At 47.7% G+C, this 26,598-nt stretch overlaps 1 protein-coding gene across 1 annotated transcript in view; it reads left to right on the forward strand.

Annotated features, from left to right (window-relative positions):
* akap11 (A kinase (PRKA) anchor protein 11) overlaps window positions 1-26,598 on the forward strand; it is a 178,985-nt gene that overhangs the window by 114,940 nt on the left and 37,447 nt on the right. The window lies entirely within an intron of this gene.

Consider the following 26,598-nt stretch of genomic DNA (forward strand, 5'->3'; position numbering starts at 1 on the left):
CCATCCATACAAGGGACCCACTAAAGGACATACTGTGAAATATGTATTATCAGTTGAGAGGAGTGAAGGGCTGGATAAGTTGAATGGATCAGTACTGCTCCGGAGCTCCATTCACCGGCAACTTCAACCGGTGACTTGGCCGAGGATTTACACTGATCAATGCGCCCAGTAATGACCAGGTCGTGTGGACATCTAATGAACCACCGGGTCGATACTTTAATCGTTCAGCCTCAGATTGAGCTAGATTCATATGCTACGTTGGAGATCTGTCAGTACTCAGTAGTTCAACACACACACTGACGTCAAGTGCCACACACACACACACACACACACACACACACACACACACACACACACACACACACACACACACACACACACACACATGACACATTCATAAGCACGCATGCACACACTCATTTGTGTCAATGCTTTATTACCATACTATATGTTTACTATATGTAACAAATGTACAGAACTAAAGCATAAAAAGAGAGCGGAGATTGTCATCAGAGATTAAGAAAACATGTGAAGTCTAAATACTGTCTTCCTCCTACAACAATGCCACAACCAATGTATTTTCCCATTGAAATGTACTTGCCGGCTCTTAAGGAAAAGCGCTATGACCAGAGCTTTGCTGAAACCAGGCTTATTCTTTGAGTCGCATTTGAAAGATGGAGACAGCTTAGAGCCCAGGAGGAAGGAACGATGCCACATGAGCTGGTTCAAAATTTGCAAACAAAAATGTAATTGCCAATGTATAAATTAGCTGATCGACTTACAGTGCCGGATTCTTTGTCGCATATCATTTTCGAAATAGAATTAACTGCCCTCGTCTAAAAATATAATGTTGCGCTCCTGAGCTTCCAGTCTGTAGAGGAGGGGGTGGGAGTGGAAAACTCTCCCAAATATAGTTTGGACTGCAGTAGTCATTTTGAAACGCTTACCGTCAATGTAGCATGTGGTACCTTTAAGGCTTATAAATATTATTACCAAACAGTTGTATATGAAGTAACACTTTAAAAGCAAATATGGCGAGAAGGCAACCGTTTGAATTTGCACGAGAAAGAAAAAAAAAGAGAGAGGGAGGGAGAGAGAGAGAAGGGGAGAGAGAGACAGAGAGAGAGAGAGAAAGAGAGAGAGAGAGAGAGAGAGAGAGAGAGAGAGAGAGAGAGAGAGAGAGAGAGAGAGAGAGAGAGAGAGAGAGAGAGAGAGAGAGAGAGAGGGACAGAGAGAGAGAGAGAGAGAGAGAGAGAGAGAGAGAGAGAGAGCGACAGAGAGAGAGAGAGAGAGAGAGAGAGAGAGAGCGAGAGAGAGAGAGAGAGAAGAGAGAGAGAGAGAGAGAGAGAGAGAGAGAGAGAGAGAGAGAGAGAGAGAGAGAGAGAGAGAGAGAGGGACAGAGAGAGTGAGAGAGAGAGAGAGAGACAGAGAGACAGACAGACATAGAGAGAGAGAGACAGACAGACATAGAGAGAGACAGACAGATAGAGAGTGAGACACACACACACACAAACACACACTGGGAGAAAGTGCGAAAAAGAGAGCAAGAAGAAACTCATTTGTGTGACATGTGAGAGGTGCGTCGCCGAGCCAATCCCTTCCCTCCTCTTTGTGCTTCATCACAGCGGGGTAGGTCACGACGGGAACGAGAACTGCACTGTCAGTTGCCATGGCACCTGTTGTGCCAGAATGACAAACTTGCCGTGTCGGGGCCGTTTGTGGAGCACCGCGGCGTGAAGTAAAAAGCACAAATGAAGAAATCCTATTCATTATCGCACCCAGCCTCATTACCCCGGGCCCACTGCTGTTTCACTACAGAGAGACGCTGATAAGGGACTCAGAACCATAAAGGGAGAGAACGGTGTAGACAGTTGTTAGCATAACCAAAGAGGTTGTAAATGGGGACGCTAGGGGGCGGCCATGTTGAGACCTGGCTCTGTGGCAATCTACGTGACTTCACACATTTGTCCCCGAACCGGATGAGGGAAAAATGACACGTTCGGAAGTCCGAGGCCGAGGCTTCGACGTTATCGTGTCAAGGAGGCGTTCTTTTTAGACACATTGGTCCATCCGTGTTCTGCCGTTGATTTCACTATTTAGTATCATTACTTTGCGAATTTGAATTCACCCAGCACACTAAAATGTGGTGTGAAACTATCTCCGTCTGAATGTATTTATGGCTTGTCATGACCTTTTTGCATCAAAGGTTAACGGGTACCCTAAGGCCGGGGATTTTAGACTTAGAAAGATCTTAAAAGGGAAACACTAATATGCCTGGAAGATAAGGGGTGGGGGTATGTGGTGCAGAATATTGATGTTGGATTGTCGTGGGTTTAATTATGTTAGGCTTGTGTTAGCTTGTGTGTTTGTGTGGTGTGTGTCTGTGTGGATGTGTGTTGGGAAACTTAGCTTTTTTCGCCCCCGGGACACAAGTCTGTCTTTCTGCGTTCCCATCTTCATTGCTCACAGTGACTCTGCCTCCTTCCTGACCTCTGTACACAAACACACACGTGCACACACACGTGCACACACACACGCAAAGACAATCAGGCAGACACACACACACATCAAACAAAGACACACACACGCACACATGTACATACTCACATACACACACTCATAAATATGCAAACATGAGATCCCACTCTCTTACTCTATCATCCTGCACACACACACACGCACTAACCCACACATACACACACACACACACACACACACACACACACACACACACACACACACACACACACACACACACACACACACACACACACACACACACACACACACACACACACATTAAAGCTAATGAGGCTCCATTCATCTGGCCAATAGGCAGGCAGGTGCTGGAACAATAGTGAGGGGATAGGGTTATAAAAGATACAGAGGGCTAATCACTCTCTTTTTCCAACGATTACTGTCACAAAGAGAGATAAACTGGTCGGAACATTGTGTGTGTATTATTGTGTGTGTGTATTATTGTGTGTGTGTATTGTTGTGTGTGTGTGTGTGTGTGTGTGTGTGTGTGTGTGTGTGTGTGTGTGTGTGTGTGTGTGTGTGTGTGTGTGTGTGTGTGTGTGCGTGCGTGCGTGCGTGCGTGTGTGTGTGTGTGTGTGCATGACTGCATTTGCGAACGTGTTATGCAATTATCTTTATTGTGTTCATGTTACTTCAGTAAACACATTGTCAGGTTTCCATACATTAAAAAGAACGTGGTTGGTCTTTAGTGAATAGTTAGAGTTAGAGTTATACAGCATTGTCTTTATTATCTCTTCAATGGGTATCATGGTTTATAATTTCAGTTCTCTTATCCAACAGTGCTCTTATTCACCACAGCAACCACGGCACTCCTGCATCTATCTTCCCTGTGAAGTTAAATCGGTCCAAAACAAGTGTTTTTCTCCCTACAATGTTGTAACAATCAGCCTGGTTAATTAAAAATCTGTTGTTGGGTGCTTTGGTTGATTGGCACAAAAATTAAACGTAACAATAACAATAATTATTTATTGAGCCTGGCAAAGAGCACTCCCTTCTAGCACACAGGCTGTTCAAATAAGTGTGTCATTTATCTGAAGATAAACCCTGGACTGAATAAGTTAAGATGATCAGACTGTTATAGATGTTGTTGTATCATGTAAGTTCATGTGGTTTAATGTCAGTTTTCATATTGGCATTTACCTAACACTCACGCAATTTTAAGTAGCCAGTCTGTAAGTAACAAAATACATAGCGGGCAACCTGTTGGACAAGGTTAACCATTTAAGTATTTAATACAAATCACCCTGAATATGGTGACCCAAAATAATGAACTTCTCTACACTGGTACTTTTATATCTCTTTGTTATGCCTGTGCAACTAATATGTCACTGTACAGCAACTGAGAGAGACACAAAGATTAAGGACAGAGAGGGAGATAGAGAGAGAGAGAGAGAGAGAGAGAGAGAGAGAGAGAGAGAGAGAGAGAGAGAGAGACAGAAAAAGAGAGAGAGCGACAGAGAGATAAAGAGAGAGAGAGCGACAGAGAGAGAGAGAGGGAGAGTAAGAAATACAGAGAGAGAGAGGGAGAGAGAGAGAGTCCTCACTGTTTTATTTTAATATTTAATATTTTATTTTATTATTTGTAACCTATAATGGTTTTATGTAGCTTCTCTTTACATTCATTTAATTTTACTATAATATAACTATTTGTCTTTATGTACATATGTACATCTGTATGTTATGTTATATTGTTATAGGTTGTTATATGTACATATTGTTCTGACGTTCTCTTTTGTTATTATACATAATATTTTATGTAATGCATAACACTGTAATGCTTTGGCAACACTGTTTGGTTTACCACGATAGTCATGCCAATAAAGCTTTTTGAATTGAATTGAGAGAGAGAGAGAGAAAGAGAGAGGGAGAGGGAGAGAGAGAGAGAGAGAGAGAGAGAGAGAGAGAGAGAGGGAGAGAGAGAGAGAGAGAGAGAGAGAGAGAGAGAGAGAGGGGGAGAGAGAGAGAGAGAGAGAGAGAGAGAGAGAGAGCGATCGAGAAAGAGAGGGAGAGTGAGAGGCAGAGAGTGAGTGCAAAAGAGTGAGTGACACATGACAAGCAGCCACGTCGCCCGTATCTGGAGGCGACAGGAGGAGCATGCAGGGGGTGCAAGAAACTTTGAAGATGATCCAGACCGAAGCGGGCGTTCACAGGAAATACCTTTTTCCTGTGCATGAGCATGTATGTATTTTTCATGCCCAGGTTTGTATGTATGCATTTGTGTATGGGTGTGTGTGTGTGTGTTTATGCATGTTTGTGTGTGTGCATGTGTGTGTATGCATGTGTAAATACATGTTTGTCTACAGCATGTGTGTATGCCGGTGTGTATACATGTCTCTGTGTGTATACCTGTGTGTGTGTGCGTGCGTGCGTGCGTGCGTGCGTGCGTGCGTGCGTGCGTGCGTGCGTGCGTGTACGACGCACGTGCGTGCGTGCGTGCGTGCGTACAGGGAAGCGTGCGTGCGTGCGTGCGTGCGTGCGTGTACGACGCACGTGCGTGCGTGCGTGCGTGCGTGTACGACGCACGTGCGTGCGTGCGTGCGTGCGTGCGTACAGGGAAGCGTGCGTGCGTGCGTGCGTGCGTGCGTGCGTGCGTGCGTGCGTGCGTGCGTGCGTGCGTGCGTGCGTGCGTGCGTGCGTGCGTGCGTGCGTGCGTGCGTGCGTGCGTGCGTGCGTGCGTGCGTGCGTGCGTGCGTGCGTGCGTGCGTGCGTGCGTCTGTCTGAACATGGTGCTATGCAACAGAGCTTACGTCGCTGCAGGTGGCGTGTTAAGCGTGCGTCGTACCGCAGCGTTGTGCAATGCTCCGCCCCCACACCTCATGGATGTGTCACAGCTGGGGGTCTCCATAATCCCCTCTCCCACAAGCCGGTCTTATGCACACTAGCCCCCCATCACCATCCCACCCACCATCACGACGCCCTTAAGGTTTTCTGCTGCCATCTCTCCCTTATCCCTTTCCCTAACACACACACACACACACACACAACTAAGACACCCACATATGCACACGCACACATGCACACACACACACACACACATCAAAAACACAAACACAAGAACACAGAGACACGCACACACAGCAGACAGTGGAGAGGTGGTGATGTAATAGATGGTCTGCTACCCGGGGTTCTCTGTCAACAGACTTGTCACATGGAAGGGAACCAGGCAGGAACCACTGGCGGACAGGGTGACAGGACGGATTAATTGCCGTGGCAACGTGTGTAGCCTGTTACTTATTGCAGTCATTGGTCTAGAAAATTCCTCCCAAAAAGTGCTACTTCCATCCTAGAGTGAGGGGGAACGAGAGGCGGACACAGCCTTTCCCCAGCCCACCGTTCTGGTTTAAATAATTAAAGGGATCTCTTTGTTTTAATCTGTGTGTGTTTTTGTGTGCGTGTGCTTGCAAGCATGTGTGTGTGGGTGTGTTTTTTTTGTGTGTGTGTGCTCCATGAGTTGCCATGGCCAGAACAGTATTCTTTTGGTAATAAAACGCATAATACACTCCACATCCTGTCTCTGAGTACGTGTACACAGATATGAACAGATGCTATGTTTACTGCAAATGGCCTCTCGCTAGGGGAGCTGGCCACATCTCATAATATCTCTGTTGAACAACAGATAGGCTAGGCTACCTGTTGCTGCAATTAGACGCCTAGCTCTTAGCTTCGCTTAGGTTTAAATTATAATTATGTTTAAATGATTATCATGATACATTGGATTTGTATCACCCTAAAGAAGACATAAAGAATAAAAACAATGAATGCAGGGACACATTAATAAGGGCAGGGCCATAGGAGGAGAGAAGGGAGCAAGGAGAGTCAGGAAACTAGATAAACTAGTTATACTGTCTGGTATAAAAACAACAATCTAATAAAGGCAATAGGCTGACCCAGGTGCACAGCAAAAACACGCTGCATGCTGGGAGGCAAGGAGATGGCCTGTGGTGCTTGGGGTTTCTCACCCTGCTGACCAGGGGGTGGTGGCAGATGTCTCTGACAGAGATGCATTTGAAAAGGTCACTTTTCAAGCATCCAACAAATAACACAAACATATACACATAATGTGAAAAACAACAACTAACTGACTCTCGCAGACACACACACGCACGCGCACGCACGCACACACACGCACACACGCACGCACACACGCACGCACACACACGCGCACACACACACACACACACACACACACACACATACACACACACACACACACAAACACACAGTGAATACTTATACACATACATACACATACTGAAATGTATACACATACATTATGACCATGTTATAAAGTTCCCTCTAGTACACTCAAGTTTCAGTGTTTGTGTACAGGCATGTGCAGAGTCATGCGTGCATGCATACTTGTGTGTGTGTCTGTGTGTGTGTGTGTGTGTGTGTGTGTGTGTGTGTGTGTGTGTGTGTGTGTGTGTGTGTGTGTGTGTGTGTGTGTGTGTGTGTGTGTGTGTGTCGATGTTTGTGCGTACATGCATGCTGTGGTTTGTGTATCAGTGGTTGTGGCTCAGCAGGTAGTGATTATAGTAAACTGGGCAGGCCGGCACTGCGGGGAATAAGCCAAGCAGCCTCTGCAGGGAGGTAAAGGACACACCTGCTGTGCTGGTGGTCCATCTCAGAGAAATCATCGCCGCTGAGGCCTCACGCCCTCCAGGCTGAAACTACCTGCCGCCCATCGGCTATCGACCCGTGTCAGGTGTCAATGAAATGTGTGAAACCTATAGAAAAATCATTAAAGATTGACTGCGATGCCGGGCGGAAAGGTTAGCGGGCCCTCAAATACGGTCTGTGATAGTGTGGGACAGGGTAGCCTGCGGTGTGTTCTCTTCCACAGAGCCAGCCCTCTCAGGCAAGACAACAGCGATCCTCTTGAACTCGCATCATATCCTGACAACAAGCACAGACATCGATATTGAACACAGCACTGTGCATTTTGTGAAAAAAAAAGACAACACAGGTCCTTCAGGTCGAGGCCTTGAAATATTGATGTGCGGTCAAATAAATAGAAGTGCATTAAAATGAGGAGGTGCACACAATATTACACACTGTGTGCAGAGCAGACCAGGGGAGTAGTGGAGAGAAGCACTTATATTTTTTATTTACCAAAATATTGGTTTCTCCACCACCCTACGTTCTCTCCATTCCCTTTTTCGATCTAGTTCAATCTTGACTCTTTCTCACAGCCTCCCTTTCTCGTTCTCCCTCCCTCTCGTTCTCACCCTCTCTGTCTCTCGCCCCGTCTCGCTCTCTGTCCGTCTCCCGCCGCCTCATTCCCTCTCGGTGCCAAGGGCACACAGCGGTAGCTTGCCCACGGGTAGGACGTCCCGCTAAGTAGCAGACGAACCCCCTCCCCACACACACACACACACACACACACACACACACACACACACACACACACACACACACACACACACACACACACACACACACACACACACATACACACACACACACACACACACACACACACACATACATAAACACACACACAGGCTCTCATACACACCCCACGGTGTCAATTTTGTACATCCATGTTTCCTTACTTCCACCCTTGGTTCCCTCTGGCTTTCACTCGCTCATTCGCGCTCACTGGATGGTACTGTGTATGTGTGTGTGTGTGTGTGTGTGTGTCTGTGTGTCTGTGTGTGTATGTGTGTGTGTGTGTGTGTGTGTGTGTGTGTATGTGTGTGTGTGTGTGTGTGTGTGTATGTGTGTGTGTGTGTGTGTGTGTGTGTGTGTGTCTGTGTGTGTGTGGTGTGTGTGTGTGTGTGTGTGTGTGTGTGTGTGTGTATGTGTGTGTGTGTATGTGTGTGTGTGTGTGTGTGTGTGTGTGTGTGTGTGTGTGTGTCTGTGTGTGTGTGTGTGTGTGTGTGTGTGTATGTGTGTGTATGTGTGTGTGTGTGTGTGTGTGTGTGTGTGTGTGTCTGTGTGTGTGTGTGTGTGTGTGTGTGTGTGTGTGTGTTTATGTTTCCTTATTGTTCAGGAGGTCCACATGGGTTAGCATGGCGCCTGTTGTTCCATGACTGTGCCCCTGTGTGGAATGGAGACAATGACGTGGTGGTCGGTGGTAGGGTGCACACCGAGAACGGTAAGGGTCAGGCTCACAAATAGAACCACCATGGGATCGCATTCTTTGTCCCTATCCCTCCAACACTCAAAAAACAATGTTTGAATGTTTAGAAGATTCTGATTACCTATAGCTCAATCGTAGATTACACGTTGGTCTGGGGAAGCTGCCGTCATTTTCTTCAGCTCAAGAGGCGTGATCATCGGGCCTAGTTCAACAGACTTTGTACGCGATTGGCTGCTTGCCGCCGCTTCACTGTTGTCATTGTGTTAAACCAGCCAATAGTGTGCCGGGGGGGGAGAAGCCAGCTTGGTGAATGGCTCCCGCAAAAAAAAAACTTCCCGGAAGCAGAAAGAAATGTGTTGCTCTTCTCCAGACCCTTCTGCAGGGCGAACTCAATTGCCGGCAGAATGGGCGGGGCTACCCAGTCTAGATTACCTTTGCTGACTACTAATTCAAAATAGTTTTGATAAAAGACGACAATTTAATTTTTGCTTTTGATGTGATGAAACACACTGTGTAAACTTTCATAGAAATAAAATAGGGGACATTCTTTCATCTTTGGGGCTGGTTTAGCTTTGCCTGGTGTGTTTGTATATATATATGTGTGTGTGTGTGTGTGTGTGTGTGTGTGTGTGTGTGTGTGTGTGTGTGTGTGTGTGTGTGTGTGTGTGTGTGTGTACGTGTGCGTGTGCGTTAGTGTTTGTGTGTGTGGGAGAGAAGGATTAGCTTTTAAGCAATTTGACTGATGTCACTGCTGTAATGAAGCCCATTTTGTGGCTGGCCATTGAGGTTGAGTGTTCAGAGGCGAGACAGGGACAGGATGTTGTTGATGACTGTGTGTGAGGGGAAAACGGTGTCTGGACGGCTTGAGTTTTCAGAGAGACGCGTGAAGGGACATTTGAACGTTTTCATCACTTCCGTCCGATTCAAAATTGGTCTTCTTCACAGAGCACACAGATAGGACTCATGTCCTCTAGCAGGGCGGCTAAGCAAGTGGAAGAGGAGGAGAGAAGAGCAGAGGAAAGGAGAAGAGAGGAGACATGGAGCAAGAAAGGGAAGGAAAGAAGAGAGACGGGGAAAGAACAAGGCTGAAGAGGAGAACAGGGGAAACAAGAGCCTTTAAGAAATGTACAAGAGGTGGAGGAAGACAGGTTCTGTCTGAGGGGACTGTGTTTATCTGAGCCTTTGATCAGCTCTTACTGCAACAGGTGTGTGTGTGTGTGTGTGTGTGTGTGTGTGTGTGTGTGTGTGTGTGTGTGTGTGTGTGTGTGTGTGTGTGTGTGTGTGTGTGTGTGTGTGTGTGTGTGTGTGTGCATCTGTGTGTGTTTGTGTGTTTGTTTATGTGTAAAAGCATACCTATTCATGTGCCTGCGTGCTCACATTTGCATTCTCATCACCTGGTGTGTGGAAGCTGTTTCCCCTGCTGCACTATGGAAAGAACACAAAGTACACACACAGACAGCAGGTTCATATCATCTTGAACCTCCAGGCATGGTTTTGGTTCCTTTGTGTCCTCTGGGGGAAAAAATGCAATTTATTGGTCATGCACTTCATTAAAGCTGGTCAACGTGACCAAACCATACACCCAGCAGGCCGTAGTTTGTCCGGTTTCAATCAATGCGTCAATGAAATATGAATGTTCCTCTTTGAAATGCCCGGATTTTTTTATGATTAACATTCAGGAGACCCAGGCTTGTGCAAGACATCGATTGTGTGCTCCAATGTCTATCAATAAATAAATTCTTCATGCTTCTCATTCAATTTCAAATTATTCAAAGCGCCAATGTGTTTTTGTGTGTATGTGTGTATATGTTTGTGTGTGTGTGTGTGTGTGTGTGTGTGTGTGTGTGTGTGTGTGTGTGTGTGTGTGTGTGTGTGTGTGTGTGTGTGTGTGTGTGTGTGTTTTTGTGTATGTGTGTTTGTTTGTATATGTGTGTGTGTGTGTTTAGATACAATTTATGGATGCATCCATCTTTAAACAGACCCTCATTACAGCCCTCACTTAAGATAAAAAGTTTGCCAATAACAGCAAGATCTATTCTCTTTGCTTCACATATTCCCCATCCCTGTTAAACCCAATGATCCTCTGTCTGGTTTGGCCCCCTTCGTCAGTTCAAGCGTTCTGTTTTCCTTTGAATAATACAATTTAGGCCCTCTCTCGTACGCAGTGTACAATGTTTTTGGAGAATTGTCCCGAGAGTTGTAGATCGATGCCAAAAATATTTAATATTGTGCTTCCATCGGTAGTGAGGCATCCCGCTACTGCTTTTGCGTCTATCCATCCTTGACCGTGTGTGTGTGTGAGCTCTCTGTCTGTGAGCTTAATGCAATTGACGGACTGCAGCGAAGCAGAGATGTGTGTTTGCGTGTGCGTGTCCCGTAGGCATGTGCTAAGGTCAAATGGTCCTTACAACAGTTTGATTTTAGCCTCGAAGCCCTTCTGGGCCACAATAGGGGCCATTCTCCCAGCAGTGTTCTGGTGTCTGCTTCAGGTCACGACAGCAGAAGAGGCACTCTGTCAGTCTATCTATCTGATACCTTGCACTGAGATAGCAGATCACTCTTTGCAGCCTTTGGTATGACTTGAGTAAAACAATATTTAGACCAGTTGCGCACACTGGTGTGCCCACACACACACACACACACACACTCATGCTCACATGCATGAACACACACACACACGCACATGAACACACACACACACACACACACACACACACACACACACACACACACACACACACACACACACACACACACACACACACACACACACACACACACACATAAACATACACACACACATGTAAAAACATTAACACAGTTACAAATGCCTGTGTATGCGTGTGCAACTGTGCGTGAATGATTGATTGAGTAAATTGGAAGTCATGGTTCCAAACGCTGCACTTGGGCCTTTCACACCGCTGCAAAATCGGAGCCCGTTCCGGGCTAGTTCGGAGCTAGAGCCAGGGTTTTGGTTTCACACCGCCAGAGAACCGGCTCCGGCCTCTAAAAACCGGTTCAACTCCAGGATTGAGCTGGGCTAGAACGAGAAACGCTTTTACGCCGGGGGCAGGGAGCGGGGTTATCCGTACCTTCATAAACAGGAAGCTCAACGAAGACCGGCATTTTTAAAACACAGAAGTAAACAATGGACGTGAATCTGTGTATGGTTCGTTCGTTCAATATTCAGATTTAAAACAAAATCTGAAAAAACAATTAACAGAGTCGTTTTTTGTTTTTTTCTGATTTGGTTTTGAATCGGAAAAAGGGCAAAAGGAATAAACAAATAAACTGCATTTTATTTGTGTTTGTGTGTTTTGTGTGTTGGTTTTTTAAACCCGAAACAGAAAAACAAAAACAAAAATAGATACATTTATAGTTATAGGCTACACCAGAAGGCAGAACGCAGCGAAGAAAAAAGAGCCAACCACCTAAACCAGCAATAGACTGTCTAATTATATTTAGCCTTAGTTATGGCCGCACTTGAACCTTATGGTGATTTTATTTCTTATTTTATTTGACACTGGAAAGACACACGACGTGATCAGTACCGCTCTAAAGCATTCTGGTACCCCGAAGTGCTCCGTTATGACGGTGAGGAGGTTCTGTGTGGAGCACAACCTTCGAAGAAGAAATCTAGTTTCCGATTTAGTTTCAGATCGTCCACTCGCAGACTAAGTCGCCGGCTCCCACGGAAAACAATAAAGCTGGCCATTGTAGAATGCGAGAGACCAGATGGAACGTTTTAAACGTCTTTATATGTATTTTCTTTAAATCCGCGTGCCCTTTTCCCGGCATTCATTGCGGTTTTATCTAAATATCATGCAAACAAAACAAGCAACTGGATTATTCAGTTTTCCCGTTTTGATTTAAAAAACAGAAAAATACCGTTTATTTGTATATTCCTTTTGCCCTTTTTCGGCTTCAAAACCAAATCAGAAAAACCAAAAAACGACTCTGTTAATTGTTTTTTCTGATTTTGTTTCAAATCAGAATATTCAAAGAACGACCCATACACAAATCCGTGTATGGTTCGTTCTTTGAATATTCCGTGCTTGACGTGCAGAGGAAATTGTTGTTGTTGTGTTTGAAACTGGCGCGAGGGTTCTTCTTCTTATTGTACAGTTCCGGCAAGGCGCGAGGGTTGCTGGGAAAGCGGAGACGTTTGCAGTGACGTCATGACGTTGCTCTCGCCGGCTCCATGGCTAGCTCTGGCCGGTGTGAAACCAACTGGTTCATAACTGGGATAAGGCTGGAACCTGTTTGGAACTGGCCCTAGCACCAGCCCGGAACTGTCTCTTGGTTCTTTTTGGTGTGAAAGCCCCAACTGAGAGCCTGTGAGAGCTACATATAACCACCTCACTCACAGGAGAGACGCTACCTAGCCCTGAGATCCCTAATCCCTCCACTGACTCAACCAGGCCCGTGTTCTCCCCGTTCCATAGTCACCCAGTCATGCGCTCCCCACAAGGTCACTGTACAGCTGCTGCATGGACCATGCAGCATTCCCTCTTTCGCTGCTCATTTGTATTCAAGGTCAACGCTCACCACCCTCCCCCACTTCCAATCTCCACCGTCCACCCGTATTCCTTTCCAATCAGTCCGTCCTCCGGGGGACAATTCCCCATCGCTCTCCCACCTTTTAAACCACGCTGAACCCTGCCTCTCTCTCTCCCTTTAACCCAGACCCCTCCGAGCCACAGGGCTACACAGGGCTTTTCACAACCGATAACAGGGCTTCTACTGAGAGTAGGTGTGTGTCTGTGTGTGTGTGTGTGTGTGTGTGTGTGTGTGTGTGTGTGTGTGTGTGTGTGTGTGTGTGTGTGTGTGTGTGTGTGTGTGTGTGTGTGTGTGTGTGTGTGTGTGTGTGTGAGTGTGTGTGTGTGTTTGGGTGTGTGTGTCAGGGAGAAGATCCCACGCTGCTTGATTAGGGAGAAGGATCACACCCTACGAGGTATGCTCAGGGTCTGTCGTTTGCTGACTTCTCGATGTATTCTTCATGTTGGTGGCGTTAATTCTCCCCTCTGTGTCCTCAGTTGTGCCTCCCCCTCTCTGTCGTCGCACGGCTCTTCATCAATGAGCACATCAATGGCTGCACCAAGTGTGCAGACTCATGCTCAAAGCCCTGAATCCAACAGCCATGTAACAGCCAGTTGGGTTGGTGTCCGACTGCTTGTGTTCGCGGTATAACGCTGACTCGAGGCTGGAAAGAGTCTGCTTTGGCTTTGGCCTTCTGCCACGATGTTCCCCATGGGCTGCACTGTTGATTCACGAATCCAGGAATTTAGATTGAACCGTTTTTTCATGTCAGTGGGCGTAAAAATACCGCGTTTCATTTAAATACTACATCTTACCGACAGGTGAAGATGATATATGTTAATTTGTCTCCAATCTTCTCTGAGACAAATCTTCCCAAAAGACTTCAGCACATAACGCATAACTGAGAGGCGGTCTTCAGTCACATGAACGGTGCGTGTTCCCTGGGGGGTTCACGTTCATAGAGCAGCTTTTGAACGACAAAATCAAGTGATGTCCTCGTTAGGACCCACTTCCCATCACCACATCCTGTTGTCTAAAAATAACAACGTGGATTTTGACATAAGTGGCATACGTAGCTGTGTGCAAGATAGCTCCATTTATCACATGGAATCTGCATCAAGTGATTCTAACCGAATGGACAAAAGCTTAAACGTTTTAGTTCTTCGGTAATTATGATCTCTCTCCCACTCTTCCTCTCTCCCTCTCTCCCCCACTTTGTTCTCTGTACTTATGGCTCCAAACACTCTGTGTCTCTACCCCTTCATCCAATTGCCCTACTCACACACACACACACACACACACACACACACACACACACACACACACACACACACACACACACACACACACACACACACACACACACACACACACATATACACGAACACACACACACACACACACACACACACACACACACACACACACACACACACACACACACACACACACACACACACACACACACACACACACACATATACACGAACAAACACACTATGTTTGTGTGTTTATTATTTCGTATACACAAAATGTACACAAATGCAAATATCCACAAATGCACATACACCCCAGTCTTTGGTGTGAATGTGCATTTGTGGGTATTTTTATGTGTATGCAAGGCATATGGGAAATCATGGAACAGACCCTAATGGACGAAAAGCAAAACATGCTGATGCTCACTCTAGGGCAGGCCCGTCTGCCTCATTCAAATACATCAAACAACAGTGTTCGTTGTGCGTAGCTGTCCCTACCTGAATCTTTCATGGTCGAGGCCAACTTTGCAGAATAACCTTATTAGGCCTTCTACTTGTTCTTTTTTGTGTCTTCTAATAAGGAAAAAAGCTAAACACAAGGTTTACTGAAGCATTGACGTGAAGCCTTATGCGTCAGAGGGATCTCTCGCACAGTTACCTATCTTTTTGGTATTTTACGCAGTTGATAACATAACTTAACCTTCTAGCTGCGGTTTTGCGAATACAGCGAAATCCAAAGCGTAGCATTAAAAGGGCGTTGAAGCCCTCTCAGGGTTGGGTGATCGGGAAGACACAAGGTGGCTTCCACATTTACAGATTCCCACTAAGGCAGACAGACTGACTGACAGGTTATCTGTCCCGAGGAGTGAAAGTATGTGTGGCAGGAAGTTGATGGATGGATCAGCGCGGAGGTGGGCGCTAGATAAGAGGGGTGGGAGAGGCTCAGTATAATAGCAGCCGGATTAAAGGGGAGCCGACTGGGGCCCGAGATCAGAGAGGCGATACGTGTGGGCCGCTGTGGAGACGGACAGACGGCCGGTCGGAAGCCTCAGAGCAGGGGTACAGAATTTAGATTGTGAGTTTGGTGGAAAGCAATGGGTGGAGGAGCAAATGGGGGTTGTGAACTGAGGAGGAAGACGACGACCTGGGGCGAGTGATAAACCGACGGCCAAAATGGTGCACCTGGACTATCCAATCGTTTCATTTCAAATGTTACTTGTATAGCCCTGAATCACGGTCTCAAAGGGCTTCTTCAGTTGCCTTTTTTAATATTCCCTAAACCCTAACTACCTTTAGAGAAGGGGGAACAAACCCTACATTATCAAGGAAGAACCCTTGAGAAGAAGAGCTGTAAGTGGAACCCCTCCATCCAGGGATGGTTTCCATGGGCGCCATAATGGACAGACATAATGGAAGCATATTCTGGGTAGAAGAGTTGATACACTGCTCCATCAAATTGGTCCGATCAAAGAACCGGGACAAACCGTAGGAGCATAGCAGGAAAGAAATGAGGGGTCCATTCTGCTGAGGGGCATTAGTTCCTCATGAGTAAAGCCAATGGACTGTTGGAGCTCCTCAGTGTGTGCACGTAAACAGAGCCCTGAACGTTACCCCCAGATAGATAGAGCCCTGGTTTCCTTTTAGGGGAAGGATGAAGGGATTGTAGCATGGCCCGGTGGAGGGAAGTAGAGAGCATAAAGCTTGTCTATCAATGGACGGACAGGTAAGACAGATAGGCGTAAAGGGCGATTGGATGAAGGGTAGGAGACACAGAGTGTTTGGAGCCCACCCAGTCTCCAATGCCCTCCCACAGGGCAAGCCAACCCTTTGTTCCCCGGTGACGGAGGGCATGTCGGAGGACCACTTCCCTTATTGATTTGTGTTACCCCACCGCCGGCTCCGCACGTACGCACAGGGAACACTCATCAATATTCATCAACACGCGCCGCAGCGCAGTGTTCGCTGTAGCCACGGCTCGGCAAGTGCTCCGCCAATTACGCCGAGGTTGTAGTAGTAAGTTTTAAGACTGTAGGACGGTCCAGTATAGACCGGTTCCCTCACTGGTTCGCCTCAGCTGTTGGCTTGTTTCAGCGTTGTTGTTGTTGTTGTCGTTGTGTGAAATTATGGATTTCCTTTAATCAGTGTGGGCCGGTAATCAGTTAAATCATACCTGACCTGAACGTAAAGCGTGGAAAAATGCCTTGAATGTTGCATTATGCAAAACATGCAGCAGGGCGGTCTTGCCCCGGAAGGTTGCCATGGCAACTATCTGAACACATCAGACGCACCAGATGTGCCAGTTGGTCGGTCAAGCCGTTCTCACTGCCTATCAGCCCTTCGGTGGACAACATTATGCAATAAGAATGCACGTGGCATGTCACCAAATCAAGCAGCTAATTTGTGCTAACAAGTTGAAGAGTGATATTTCCTCTCTCTCTCTCACACACACATACACACACATTCTGTAGAAGTCTTCCAGAAAAAAAAAAGAGAAGAAGTAAATATAGCATTTTAAATGATCAAGTCCACATTACAAAAACGTTTACAAGGGGGAATATTTGAGAAGGAGAATGCTTAGTTGTTTAGAATGCTTAGGGTTTAGAATATTTAGCAAGTGACAACATTTTTTTACAGGGAGTCCTGACAACAATAACAACAACAACAACAACAACAACAACAACAACAACAACAACAACAACAACAACAAATACACTGGAACTGTGTTCTTACACATTTCTAGAAACCTTACCTCTCCCGTTGCCAAAACAATGAATAGAAACGTGACTCAGAGGGGATACCAGCCAACTCTCAGCCCGAGCGGAGGAAGCTAGCCTTCACAGCGGAGGGGGGCGGGGGGGGGGGGGGGGGGTGGTTTGGATGGGGGGTGCAGAAGGCTTCAATCGGTTCATTTGATCCCACTACCCCACCGGGAGGAGCCTCTATAAATGTCGCCAGAAAGACTTGAACCAAAGATCAAACCACTCCTCAGAGTGCCAGGCTCTTCGTTGGAACTCTCTGGCCCAACCCGCAACCACGCAGGGACCCCTGAGGTGATGAGCAAAGTATCTCCATAAGGACCCCGGCATGATGGCCCTGGATGATGGGTGGGGCATGTCCTGACCTGATGAGGGGGACAACCTCTCATTGCTAATTGTTCGTTGTTTTATGATGGTTGAAGCAATCAGGAAAAATGCAGGATGATGCACTTCCAGACGATTGCCTTGCAGGTTTGTGAGTCATAGTGTATAAGTGTATTATGCAAATTATAAGGTTTAGAAATGGATAAGCATTCTGAGATATTCTCCTCGTTCTCAATTTCTCCCTTTGATACATACAGAGGTCCCCTGGTAGGAACAATCCACTCATCAAACTAGAGTGTGTGTTTCTGTGTGTGTTTCATGATCTTGTCAGTGTGTGTTTGCATGCGTGCATGCCTTTGCATTGCCGTTCCTCTTGTCTTTCTATGGGATATAAGAGACTCGCTATGTCTGAATTACCCAGCGAGCACAGTGCAGCCAACCACCTGTTCAGTACAGCCTCATCCCCTGGGGAGCATGCTGAAGCAACGAGCCAGAATACACACTGGCACGGACACAAACGGAGCCAGCAAGAGGGGGAGAGATTATGTATCTGTGAGTGTGTGCCATCGTGTGCGTGTGTGGTGTGCGTGCGTGTGTCTGTGTTCTTGATCAGTTTGTTGATATGTAACCTCCCCCCAATACACACACCCACACACACACACATCCACACACACACACACACACACACACACACACACACACACACACACACACACACACACACACACACACACACACACACACACACACACACACACAAACATATATACACAAATTGCAAATTGTTGTTGTTTCTTCTCTTCTCTCTTTCTCTCTGTCTCTCTCTGTCTCTGTCTCTGTCTCTCTCTCTCTCTCTCTCTCTCTGTGTCTCTCTCTCTCTCTCTCTCTCTCTCTCTCTCTCTCTCTCTCTCTCTCTCTCTCTCTCTCTCTCTCTCTCTCTCTCTCTCTCTCTTATCTCTCTAACTCCCTCTGTATCCCACTACCACCTATCTTATTTTCCTCCAGTGCCCTTTTCAACCTCCATTTAATTACAAGTTACAATTGTGCGCCAAGTTTGTTTGGGTAGACGGGTAATTGTTAGTTATGTTCCTACCGACCGTTAGTAAAGCTAAAACTAGTCCTCAAACTAAACTCAATAATGATCAGATTCCAGTGTTTAGCCGCCTATAGGCCTAAGCTAGAATCACAGTAAATCTATCCCATGTTGATTCTCTTTGTTTTCTCAACACTTGGTCTCGATCCTACAGACAACGATACGCTGACTATCAGCGTTTGACCTCTGACTCTGGGCAGTGTAATTTGTCACGGTGTGTCTGCCATGCCTTCAATATCAGGTTGCATGCTGTGGCCATGAACAACGCCTGCACCTTCCTCAATGTATTCTGAAGGCCAAATCAACGTGAAGTACAAAAACAAGCAAAAACTCATTGGATAATTTATGATGCTGGGGTTTGAGCAAAATACATTGCTCAATGTATCCATTGAGCAATGTATCCATTGAGCAATGTAATTACCTTTTTCCATTGGAAAAAGGTAATTCCATGTGCTGTATCCAGTTGATAACATTCGAGAAGATTGGTTACCCTTCCCCTCACCTATCATTCCATCTCATTGTCCATTCTATTAATTCATTTTCTCTGCACTTTTCTGCACCTTCAGATTATATGCCTACTCTCATTTACTATTCTCCATTGTTTGTATGTTCTCCTCTCACCCCCACTCCTCTCCTTTCTCCCCCTCTCCTCTCCTCTCTTCTAATTTCATCTCCTCTTCTCTCTTCTCTTCTCACCTCTTGTCTCCTCTCCTCTCCTCTCCTCTCTTCTCCCTCTCCTCTCCTCTCCTCTCCTCAGCTCTCTTCTCCCTCTCCTCTCCTCTCCTCTCCTCAGCTCTCTTCTCTTCTCTCTCTTTTTCCTCTCCTCTCCTCTCCTCTCCTCTCCTCTCCTCTCCTCTCCTCTCCTCTCCTCTCCTCTCTTCTCCCTCTCCTCTCCTCTCTTCTCCCTCTCCTCTCTTCTCCTCTCTTCTATGCTCCTCTCCTCTCTTCTCCCTCTCCTCTCCTCTCTTCTCCCTCTCCTCTCCTCTCTTCTCCCTCCCCTCTCCTCTCTTCTCCCTCTCCTCTCTTCTCCTCTCTTCTATGCTCCTCTCCTCTCTTCTCCCTCTCCTCTCCTTCCCTTTCCTCTGTATTTACATGTGCTGTGTCCCCCTGCCCCGTACAGGATGTGTGGCTGACTCCTGCAGGTGGCTATCCCATGTTGCTGTGTGAGAGCAGAGAGGACACCCATTTAAATTGACCCCTGCCCTCATTGCTGCTTCCATCCTGTTGGCATGCCACCGGACACTCTTATCTGAGTGCAAAAGTGTTGTGTGTGTGTATGTCCTGTTTGTGTGTATTTGACAAGACTATGATCCTTGACCACAGTAAGCCAGTTCCTGTAATACTTACTTCCAACCGGGAGGAAGCAACTACTTGTGCGTGTGACTTGTTTTTGTTTGTGGTGCAAATGTAAAGCACTTAAACCTAGACCCTTGTTGTTGCTCTCTTGGAATTGACGGGAATCCAGATTGTGTACAGAATTCATGGAAAATGTGTGTGTGTGTTTGTGTAAGAGTATGTGCATGTGTGTGTGTGCATGAATGCAAGCAAGTGTATGCGGGTGAATGCGTATGTGTATGTGTGTGTGTGTATGTATGTGGGTGCATTCAAACTTGGGTGTGTGCGCACACTTTTGTCTGTGTGTGTGTGTGTGTGTGCGTGTGTGTGCGTGTGTTTTCCATGCTCACCTTGCGTCTGTTCTGAGCCGCGACACACAGTCACTCATGCCAGTCGTGAGGTTCATCTCAAGGTGGCAGGGGTCCGCCTTGGGAGACGTTGAAGGAGGCTGAAGGACATGCTCAGACTACCATTAGCATCTGTTTAAAACAGGGGCTGACCTTCTGCGGCCCGGCTACACCCCTGGCTCTGTGATTAACCACTACACGTTACGGTGCGCAACAATGAGATGGAAGGACGCATGAATTCATGTCCAACACAAAAGAGATATTTTTGTATTTCTTCTTAGGTTCTCTTTCAGTGTGAGACTGTAGAGAGAGAGAGAGAGAGAGAGAGAGAGAGAGAGAGAGAGAGAGAGAGAGAGAGAGAGAGAGAGAGAGAGAGAGAGAGAGAGAGACACTGTGTGTTGGAACTGGATTTTACTTTTTCATAACCATCGCCATCTTCTGTAGTTAGCTTGGGTTTGCCGTCTCCCCAGACGAGATGAGCTGAAATAATAGAGGACGGAACACTAGCCACAGGGAGGCTAAGGGACCTATAGCAAAATAAAATACAAAAAAAGGACAGGAAATAATTGGAAACTCCAATAGGGGAAGAAAAGGTTGAGGAGGGACAACAGCTAGGTTACTGTTTTCTCTTTTACCTTAGACAGTAACTTTCCATTTTTTTCTTCTTTCATTCCTTCCTTCCTTCCTACCTTTCTTTGTCTCTTCCTTCATTTATTATTTCCTTCCTTCATTTCCTCATACCTCCCTTCTCTCCTTTCCTCCAGAAGTCATACCTGCCGTCCTTCCTTCCTTTCCACCTTTCTTCCTTCCTTACCTTCTTTCTACCTCGTTTCCTTCCTTCCTTTCTGTCTTTCTTTTTTTCTTTATTTCTTTCCTTCTTTCTCCCTTCATTATCATCATGGCTTCCTTCCTCTCATGACCAGAATCCTCTCCTCTGTCCTATTTAAGAATGGCCAGGCAGACAGGGCTATTTAAGCATACTATCAGGACTTCAGCCACTTCATGTGGATTTTAGGTTGATCTACTTTGCAAGCCTGGCAGATATTGCTTGCCCTGCTCTCTGAAGCTAGCAATACAACACAGCACTATAGCCTAGAGATTTGACAAAACACACACACGCATGCACACAAATTGACACATATGAAAGAAAAGAAAAGTCATACATTTGGCATTGTGTTGCCCTAGCTGACTTACATGTTTTGTGTGAAAAGCTCAACTCAGGCACAGCAACGCCTCCACAATAGAACAGCAACCTAAACTTCAGCTAGGTGAATTGTGCCAGGACGCTAATTGTGTGTGGGCTGGCGTTCACAATAATAGCAGAGCTTTTCTGATTGCCTGTCAGATGGTCTTAAGACTCAGTGAGTGACGCTTGTTGACGGGATACAATAGACAAATCCTTACACTGTTATATGGGGTCAGAAAGGACAGAGGTGAGACCTTGCAGTTCGATCGGGTGAAGGGTTAATGATATTGGTGACCTTTGATAAATTAAAGATGAATGAGCAGGTGCAGCGATGGCACATTGAAGCTGGAGGCAATTCAGGACAAGCCTTCATCCATCTTGCAAAGCATCGTGGCTTCAGGGAACTGTCCTCAGAACAGAGAACCAGAGACATAGTCGAGAGGAGAGGGCTGAGCCATCAAACCATCTGTCCCCAATTTCCTTCTCAAGATTTCGGACGAATTAGATTGTGATTCCCGTTAAGTAAGCTACTTGGGGGTCTATTCAATGCACCGCGTCTATTTGTGATGTTGGTGAAACGAGACACTCTCAGAGGTGTAAGCACAGCTCGATAGCACATTTAGGCAGGGTGGGTTGGGGGTGGGAGACAATCTTGTCTCGTTCTCAGCTTATAAATACACCATAAGATCCCCCCGCCCCCTAAAGCTAGCACATAAATAACTTGCCTCCACTGCCCCATGGGAGATGATGCGTGTCTGCAGTGTGTGTATGTTCGTGGTGTGTGTGTGGGGGGAGGGGGGGGTATACATGCGTATGTACATCTGTGTGTGCCCACATGTGTGTGTGTGTGTGTGTGTGTGCGCGTTTTTGTGCACACACACATCTCTCTCAGAGGGCCAGCAGAAAAGGAAGCAGCAGGTGTGTTTCGCACCTTCCTCACGCCAAAGGTTGCCAATGTTACTTTCTCATGTGTTGCTTCTTACACTTTTTTCTCTGTCTCTGTCTATCTCTCTCTGTCTATCTCTCTCTCTCTTTCTCTGTCTTTATCCTTGTGTGCACATGGGTGGATGCACTTGTATGCATGTATTTGTGTATGTGTGTGAGTGTGAGTATGAGTGTGAGTGTGTGTGTGTGTGTATATATGCTGTGGTAACCCAGTCCTCGTTGTCGCCGGGTTCCACATACAAATCACAAGTTTCAGCGAGGGTTAAAGCCTCATTCGGCATTATTACAGACAATTGGACAATACAGTATACTGGCGGTCTCTAGGGCCTCCGTGGGCCTCTAGCCGCTCGCAGGGACCCGAGCTCTTCCCTCCTTCCTCGCTCCCGTTCCTGGTCCCACAGCCGTGAAATATCGGCCAATCAGGGAGCGGCACCGGGGAGGGTGTGGTACCGATCCCCATGCGGCGTCCGGACGACCACATGGCAGGTCTTGTAGATCCGTGTGTCCCCGTGCACGCAGGCCACCTCCATGGGCCCCCCCTCCTTTCCACCAGCCAGGTCGGGGCGGAGTTAGGGTGCCCACGCTGCCGGTGTCCAGTAGGGCCTGTGTGTCCGTGTTCATGACCCGCGCTGGGATGGTAGGGCTCCCGGGCGTCCCCTGCGCCCAACAGGTTAGCCCTAACGCCAGCAGGCAGGGCCGGCCCGTCCCCTCGGCTGCGTAGGCCGTCAGCATCGACGCATCCCGGTCTCCCGGGCAATAGCGGGCTATGTGGCCAGCCTGGCCCACACTCGTAACACCGCCTCCCCTCGCGGCTCCCCTGAGCCCGGATCGGTGAGTCGGGTGGTGGAGCCAAGGGCCCGGTCGTAGGTCCCGTCGGTCTCGGCGGGTCTCGGCTGGGTCGCGGGCTGGTCCCGGTGCTGGCGCTTAGCTGCTGGGCCACCTGCCAGTTTCTCCAGCTGCTTCACCAGGTCATCCACCGTGTCGGGATGTTGGTGGGCCAGTACTCTCCGGGCGCCCAGCGGTAGCTGCCGGATGGTGTTGTCGATCAGGACCCGGTCGATAGGGCGTGGGCCCCTCTCCGGTCGCCAGCCACCTCTTCGCCAGGCGCGCAGCGTGCTGGTGCGATCTGCGTCCGTACTGCCCCCCGGACGTCAAATCGCGCAATCGTGGAAGCGCTGGGCGCGGGCCGCGAGGTTGTGACCGTAGTCGGCCAGGATCGCCTGCTTGAGGGCGGAGTACTGTCGGGCCGTCTCCGCTGGTAGGTCTTGGCTCGCCTGTTGTGCGGGTCCGTGTGAGGAACGGTGCCACGATGTGGGCCCACTGATCCTCCGGCCAGGTTTTCCCTCTGGGCAGTCCGCTCAAACACCTCCAGGTACGCCTCCACGTCGTCGTCAGGGCCGAGCTTGGTGAGCCCACTGGTCGGAGCTTTGCGGATGACGTGCTGGGTGAGCCGTAGTACAGCCTCGCGGAGCAGGGGCAATGCTCTTCCGTGGTCTCCGGTCTCCCTAAATGTCAGTCCTTGTGCTCCTTTTAAGATGGCTCCTCGGCTTTCGGCCAGGTGTCCCCCAATCTCGCTGATTGGGGGTTCGGTCGGTGCTCTCCGTCGCCGCTGGTGGGTGACGGTGGTATCGGCCATCCAGGACCAACCCTCGGGCTGGTCCGGGCCGAGGTTTAAGTGGCGGGGATGCCACAATGCACGTGAATACAGTATGTGTGTGTGTGTGGTTGTGTCTCCTCAAGCCCATACATTTTATCCTCTTTATATATGCAGGGTTGTATTTGATCTTGTCCGGTTTCATTACAAGACAGAATATTCAGATGGTTTCTGTTTCTGCACCTGTACTTTATCTACATAGGACCCAATTCCTTCACCTAGCTGATTGTATTTTATCATGTGCATGTTTTGTTGGTAGACCATGATGCACTGATGGTAAGCAAAGGCCCGGGCACATCACATGGACACCAACCTGAGCCGCATGCTCAGAGCTTCTCCGTAGAAAAACACTTTGTGACAGCAGCCTCAGTCTCCCTTGTTGATCACATTTCATGCCGGTTCCGTTCACTCTCATACTGGCAGGCGTACATCATATGTCGCTCCCGCTCTCTCTCTCTCTCTCTCTCTCTCTCTCTCTCTCTCTCTCTCTCTCTCTCTCTCTCTCTCTCTTTCTCTCGCTCTCTCTCTCCGCTCTCTCTCTCTCTCTCTCTCTCTCCTCTCTCTCTCTCTCTCTCTCTCTCTCTCTCTCGCCTCTCTCTCTCGCTCTCTCTCTCTCTCTCTCTCTCTTCTCTCTCTCTCTCTCTCTCTCTCTCTCTCTCTCTCTCTCTCTCTCATCTCTCTCTCTCTCTCTCTCTCTCTCGCTCTCTCTCTCGCTCTCTTCTCTCTCTCTTCCCAACATTTTCATTAGCCCTCCTCTGCTGCGCTCTCTAGCGTCCCTCTAACCGTCGGCCCTAATTGTGTTATTCATCAGAGAATTACAGCAGGAAGTCACCGCCGCGTGTCCGATGAATCCGTCACGGCCCGCTGCTCCCAAGGCGTACTAATCGTCCCGCACGAGTTTGACGCGACGCGATCCCGACCGGTTCCAGCCTGGGCCTCCTGTTTAAAGTGATGGACGACAAGCGATCCTTAATGTTTTTTCTCATTATGTAATTAAGGGTTATCAACCTGTGCATTGAGCGTCAAAAGATGATGTTCCATGAAATCTATTGCTATCTCAACCTAATTTCAGCCTATCGTATTTCTTCCATTCCTTCAAGACGATATCAATGGCTGGTGTATGTTTTCACACCTGGCCCCGTAGCAAGCTGGTGACAAACTGACACTCACATGGCCATAACTTAACGGTACCCTTATATGACCGCTACTGTGCAGCTGAATGCCAGACGGCATTCATGGTGATTTGACTTTTGATGTCCATCCAAAATACGTTTGTCATCATCACTTTAGGGTTACCAGCCAGTCCAAACACGTCATGCAAGGGTTTATTCAGTGTTCTAGAGAAGGCACTGCCTTTTTCCAGAAACAACTTACATCTTGTTTATGTTCATAACCAGATAACAGGCCGCACATGATGAGCCTGCCTGATAATTGTATATTGCGTGTCCCAGTGTGAGTGTTTGTGCCGGTGTGACTGTGTGTTTGTGTTGTACCTGCATGTGTATGTGTGCCCGTGTGTTGTGTGTGTGTGCATCTAAATGTTGGAACGTGTGTGTAGATGTACATGTGTGTGTGTGTATTACAAGACCTCGTCACGTCGCCGACTTTTTCAAAATCGTGTACGACTTGCAAATTTGTCTGCGACAAACGAATCAGGGCAAAATCGGGCTGAAATCGTGTAGTCAGCCACTAGAAGAAACCTATTCATCAAAATAAAATAATCGAAACCGCATGCACAAAAATATTATAGAAATGGTGTTTTGCGTTATAATTATGAATAATATAGTCATTGACAATTGAGAGGAATAACCACAGAGACCATCCACGGAGTTAGGAGGCAGATGCGTGCCGGTATAAGGCCGATGCACTGCAGGTTAAAGCGCACCATGGGAGCAACCGCTCCCATGCCAACCAGGCCCAAAGGCTTGGCCAGGGGCCGGCGGGTAACCGTGGAGACCGGGGCATGCCCAGCCCGGAGCGGGCGGGTTAATGATCCACTTCCCTTTACGGCCGTACCACTTCCTAAGGAGCAATATTGGCGCGATCGGAACGCGGCCAAGCTGTTCGATGCAGCAATGGACGAGGAGGAGATTGTTTATCTTGGCGGTTCATGCCTTCAGCTCCGCGAAACACAGCCCGGCCCTTTGACCGCCCGGTGCAGGGGAAAGACCAGTGCACGGGACGGGATGATGGGGGGCGATGGAGGCCGGTGCACTTGCTCATGCATAAACCTGTGATTGTACAATTTTGCTACCCAGGGCCATAGTTACGCATACACACGCACACATATACAGCTATACATCCACAAGCAGCATGTTTTGCAGCATGGTGGTGAAAGGACATCAAGTTCAGGGTTGATTTCAGGATTAAAGGGATTAAACAAGCTTGTTCAGAAGTGTGCATGTCATCGTTCTGGGAGTGTGTGTGTGTGTGTGTTGGTGTGTGTTGGTGTGTGTGTGTGTGTGTGTGTGTGTGTGTGTGTGTGTGTGTGTGTGTGTGGTGTGTGTGTGTGTGTGTGTGTGTGTGTGTGTGTGTGTGTG

This window comes from Gadus macrocephalus, chromosome 20, assembly GCF_031168955.1.
Source record: "Gadus macrocephalus chromosome 20, ASM3116895v1".
NCBI classification, from domain to species: Eukaryota; Metazoa; Chordata; class Actinopteri; order Gadiformes; family Gadidae; genus Gadus; species Gadus macrocephalus.